Here is a 6,073-nt window from a genome sequence, read left to right as displayed (position 1 = left end):
TAATCGCAGACTCCAAAGCCAGCAAACCGTGACCCCTTCTGCACACCCATTGCCTGAGGACTTCCTCACCCAGGCTCCTGCAAGACCCCGAGGTGGGCAGCCGGTGGACAGGTTCAAGGCCGGACCTGAGAAATGTAACCAGATCCTGGATCCGTCCGTTCTGAACCTGGAGGCACAGGCCAAGTACCCCACATCTCATTAAACCCCTAGACAGAGCTCTTGCGACAGCAACTCACTAGAGACCCCCACCTGCTGCGTCGAGGACTTCTTTCTAAATAAACTTTGCTTTCCTCTCGCCGTGATCCGTGGGTCCTTTCTTTGGTTCACATGAGCACGAACCCCTCCCTGGGACGCATCACAGCAGGTGCAACTCTGGGACCGAGCCTAGCATGCCCCCCTAAGGTGAGCTAAGGTCTGGAGGGGCCTCCAGGGCACCACACAGGCGTCCCCCTGCTAGGGCAGACTTGTAACCCCTTCCCCCGCGCACTCCCCCCATTCCTAGGCACCTCCAGTCTGACTCCCAGACGCTGGTCTCTTGCCCCTCCCCCCCGCTCAGAAACTCCATCTTGGTCTCCAATCTATAAAAGGGAGCCTCTGATCAGCCTTTTGTTGCACCTGCTTTGATGCACCCCCCCCCCAGTTGGTTTCTCCGACTAAACGGGCTCATCAACCACCAATAGCAAGAAGAAAGGCCAGAAGCGCTGACACAGCGGGTGGGCTCTGGAGTTGCCACTGAAAGAGCCCTGTCTCAGGAGTTTATTTATTAGAGGTGGGGCACTCAGCTTGCCTGTCTTTCCAGGGTAGGAACGGACCAATCCAGGACCTGGTCCTGTCACGAGCCGGTTCACTGTGTGTCCACCCTGGGGTCTTGCAGGAGCATGTACTCAGACTCAGGCTAGAGTCCGTCAAAAGGCTCACAGGGTTGCTGATGTCGGGGTTTAAAATTAGCTTAGGAGTCGGGTGACTGCTAGATTAAGATTTAACATTATTCTAGGCAGTGGAAGTCACTCTCCCGGAATCCTGCCGCTCCCAGTTCTTCCTGTGTGTGTTTGGGACGGCCCAAGTGCCCTGTCCGTTTGCATACTCTCCATATCCGGTCTCCGGTTTCCAAGTCCCTTGGCAAACTGGGAGGCCCAGTACTAACAGGGCGTGAAACTGCCCAGGCTGGCTTGCCATTGCGCTCGCTCCCCACTGTGTTTTTGTAACCGAGTCAGATTACCGTTTGGAGTGCCCCAACTCGTGGCTCCCACTGCGCCTTAGCTTTCTAAGATGGAAGGGGTATGACATTCCTGGCATGGGCTGAAGGAGGGGAGAGAAGAGCAGGGATCTCTCTCTCTCTCTCTCTCTCTCTCTCTCTCTCTCTCTCTCTCTATATATATATATATATATATATATATATATATATATATATATATATATATATATATATATATACCCACTATGTGCCCTCCCCCAAACCCTGGTGACGTACTGGCTTACAGGTTGGTCAGCAATTAGAAAATCACCAGTTGCCCCAGGAGAAAGCTGAGGTTGTCTACCCCTGTAAAGAGTTACAGTCTCAGAAACTCACAGGGGGCAGTTGTATTCTGTCCTGTAGGGTTGCTATGAATCCGAATGGATTCAATGACAGTCAGTTTTGTTTGATATACCTACCCGGCCCCCTTGCCTCCTCTTAGATCAGTCTTCAGGTGCCCTAGCTCTGGGAGGAGGCATGGGCAGAATGCACCTTGTTCCAACTGACACCAGCACCCCTCATAGTTACCCCTCGGACTCCCTTGCCAGGCCAGAGCCCTCAGCTCTTCTAGCCTTACTTGAGTCCCTCCTTGTTCCTTGGGAGGTCCCACCATACCTGCAGCAGGTCTAGGCACTTCCTCTCTCTCAGGCATTTGAGGCCAGATGGGATGAAGAGGGGCCACCAAACCAAGCCAAACTCACTGCCATTGAGTCCATTTATTCTATCAAGTACATTTGTAGATATGTTGCCATCATCATTTTCAAAACATTTTCCTTCTCCTTGAGTCCTTAGTATCGACTCCTCATTTCCCTGGCCTGTTCTATCCTCCCTCCTTCATGAACCCTTGATAATTTATCAATTATTATTATATTTTCATGTCTTACACTGACCGATGTCTCCCTTCACCCACTTTCCTGTTGTCCATCTCCATGGGCAGTTTTAAATGTTGGCACCATTCACAAACACAAAATCATCCTTGTCTTCAGGAGGCAGCACTCGGTCTGCTGGGGACAGCTGCTCACTCTACTGGAAACCAGAGACCAGAAAGCTTGGCCCAAAATGTCCTGTCTGAAAGGGACAAGGGGAGAAAACGGACCCGGGGGCCAGAGTCCCCTGGAGAGAAGGCTGAATGGGGAGAGGGGAGAAGCATAGATGGGCTTGTCTCTGTCTGGTCACATCAGAAGCATTTTGGCAGGAATGTACTGGATCCTGGGAGGCATTTCTGAGCTGACATGAGGCTCCCACTGTGCCAGGGGCTCTCAGGGGGTTATGGCTCTTATCTTGGGCTTGCTTTCAGTTTCACCCTTTGTGACTCAAGGTTCATCACCCCCATTTTTTCAAAATAAAGAAGTCGGGAAAGATTGTGTCATAACAATTCGAAATTTAGATTTCAGATTAGTAAGTACATTCTCCCACTGGCTGGCACTGGCTCCAGGCAAGTCACATCTCCTTTCTGAGTTTCAGAGTCTTCAGCTGTATAATGGGCAGGGATTGTGTTTACCAGGCAGGCATGACTCCAGTGACAAGTTTAATTTATTTATTAAACCTTTTTTTTAACTTAAAAAAATGTGGTTTGGATGGTTTACAGAGCAAGTTGATTTTCTATTCAATAATTTATACACATTTTGGTTTGTGATATTAATTGCATTACAACCCCCACAATGTAGCAGCATGCTTCACTGGTTCTCCCGGTGTTTGCCATTTCCCTGTGACCTTCTTCCCTGACCCTCCTGCCTTCTGACTTTTCTTCCTGGGCAAGTACTACCCTTTGGATCTCACATGGTTGGTTGCTCTAAGGAGTGCACACCTCCCTGGCTATTTGGTCACCTTCTAATCCAGTCTATTGTTACCCAGACTGCTCCCCAACCTGATTAGTACTGTGTAACGTAAATTCTATAGCTTGGCCAAGGAGCCTACACGTAAGACATCAGATGCTTTCATGGGCTATTAGAATATTATACATCATGTATTGTCTATAATTAACCTGTATTTTCCTTCCTGATAACTGGTCTTTTCTGAGCCCTTCGCCTCAGGGGAAAGAATTTCTTCACAACAAGCAAGTATCATTTATGGCCAGAGCGACCGTGTGCAGAAAGGAGAGTCACAACTTTCAGGTCATCCTGGAACAAAAGTACTCTAGCAAAGGAAGCCAGAGTCACCAAAAAGACGTCACCAGACCGTCTCAGAAGACATTTGAAAGCGAGGCATCTGATGAGTCATATTCTGTCAAGAATCATACTACTGACAAAAGTGTCTTCACGACCACTCCTGTGAAATCTGTCACATATTCCCAAGCGCCTCACCTTACTGCCTGGTGCACACACAGAAAACTGCAGGTCTCCTTTTCCGGGTGCTTTCGTTGATGGTGTTAGCCCTGGCTTGCTCATTCTTGATCAACCAAAAGAAAAGCTTTCCCCTTTCATTTCATCCAGTCTTTTTGTTTTCTTCTCGGCCACACCGAGCTGCGCTAGTGACGTTTAGCTGACAGTTGAGTCATGAGGGTGGCTTAAAGTGTTCCAGGGTGATAAGGAGCTCTATTGTCAAGGGTCCCACCAGTTTCTATGAGATCAGTAGGCCCGAGTATGTAACGTTTCGTTCTACATTTTCCTCCCACATTATCCAGGACTTCCGATTGCTATCCCTGTCAGACCAGTCAGCAGTCGCAGCTGGGCACCCTCTGGTGGTTCTGGTCTCAGGCTAGTGGAGGCTGGGGTTCAAGGTCAGATTAGTTGCTCTGATCTGGATGGGAGTAGACCAATAGCTGCACCTTAGATAGTTTCTCAGAAGCTCTTAAGACTCCAGTTTCTACTCAGCAAAGCAGGCTATAGAGCGGGGCTTCTCAACCTTTCTAAGCTGTGACCCTGTAATACAGTTCCTCATGTGGTGGTGACCCCCCCCAACCAGAAAATTATTTTTGTTGCTACTTCATAACTGTAATTTTGATACTGTTATGAATCAGGCAACTGCTGAGAAAGGGTCATTCGACACCCTGAAGGGGCTGCAACCCACAGATTGAAAACCGCTGCTCTAGAGCATCATCATGGTGGACCGGGTTATGCCAATTGACTTTGATGCCTCCTAAGATGGTGGTCTTGATATGCCCCACACCAATGACTCCTCCTTCAAAGGTGTTTGGTTCTGGGTTTGAAGTTTTCATGACTTTGACCCCTACACACTCTACTATATTCATGGATATGTTTTCAGCAAATATAAATACATAGATAGAAGTATCCTCTACCAAACATATATGTAGCTACCTAGCTAGCTAGCTATTTGTGAGTGTCTCACTCCACTTTCCATCCCTGTTCAATGAGTATGTGTACGGTGTAGATACATAATAATCTCGTAGATCACTGTTATTACTCTTATTAAAAGATCACACATGTAATCATACTTATATTTTGTTGCCTTTAACTCCTAAGGTCTTGCCAGTGTCTTCCTTTGCCATGCACATGTGCTGGCCTCCTCTTGCCTTTCCCTTCACCCGAGTTAATAAGTATCTATCTTCCAGTTAAAGATTTGCTTTCCTTCCCTCGCCTAGTCTGATGAACTTCAAAATTGTTTCTTTCTGTGAGTAAACCTGATCCTGACTTTATAATAAAGCTCTGATACATTATTTGTCTTTTTGTGATTTGGTGATTGACTCATTTCATTAAGCATAATGTTCTCCAGGCCTATCCATGTTATAAGGTGATTTACAAATTCAAAATCATTCTTTAGCATAGTTGTGTGTATGTACCATTGCATATATACATATATACTGTAGTTTGTTTATCCTTTCAGCCATGGATAGGCATTTAGGTTGTTTCCATCTTTTTGCTATTGTGAATAATATCCAGTGTCAAGTTTTTTTTAAAACAGTGTCCAGGTCCCTCCCTGCAAGACATCCCTGAGGAGAAGCCACATGGACCTACCCTGATGCAGCCCTGAGTGCTGGAGCAGCTGTGTGGAGACCCCTGCCAGTGCTGAGATGCTTACACATTCACTGACTCAGCTTTCCTCCTGCAGTCAGCATCTTTGCGTGTGTTTTGTGAGATGGAGGAGGACTTTGTGGATTGGTATCAGACAAATAGGCTAATGCTGGACTTGTGGGCTTGGGCAGCACTGGGTTGGGATGTTTTCTTGATTTGCACTTAACCTTTATCTAAAACTCTCTCTTATACATGAGTTTCTGTGGATTTGTTTCTCTAAAGTCCCCAGAGTAACACAAAGCCTATTCTTGGCCTAACTGGCTTCAGATTCTTTTTGTGTCCAGGGTCTTATGTAGTATCCAGAGAGCACCTCTTTGGACACAATTCCCAGGGTATTCTCTGTGTGTGCAGGAGTCCCCGGGAGACTGGGGGAGCAGGCGTGAACAGGGGGTGATGAGCAGGCCAGAGAGCCTCCTCCATATAACCCTCTCCTGTTGATATTGGGGCTCTGTAATTATTGGAGGGCAAGCACTGTGTTGAATCACATCTGACACTTATTAGCTGTGTAACTTGGGATGCCTTCCCACCTTTGTAAAACCAGACCTCTGAAGAGAATGGGACCCCATGGAGGATGTTTTGCAACCTGGTGTGAAAGAGCAGTGAGGTCTCAGTCTCAGCCCCTTAGTCACAGTCTGTTCTATAACCTTGAGGATTCAAAGGGGCCTATTTACCTGAGAAGGCCCTGGGATTGACATCTCAAGACAACCTTGGTATGATCCCAGCCCAGTGGTCCCTGCCACCTTTTGAGGACCATGGCAGTACAGTTCAGGTGATAAAGGACGTGATAAAGGACGTGAAGCCAAACCAGCCATTCTGAGACCTCATGAGGGGGCAGCCTGACATCTCCAACAGATGGGGACAGGAAGTC

The sequence above is a fragment of the Tenrec ecaudatus genome, chromosome 5, assembly GCF_050624435.1.
Source record: "Tenrec ecaudatus isolate mTenEca1 chromosome 5, mTenEca1.hap1, whole genome shotgun sequence".
NCBI lineage: Eukaryota > Metazoa > Chordata > Mammalia > Afrosoricida > Tenrecidae > Tenrec > Tenrec ecaudatus.
Note: the sequence above shows the minus strand (reverse complement) of the source record.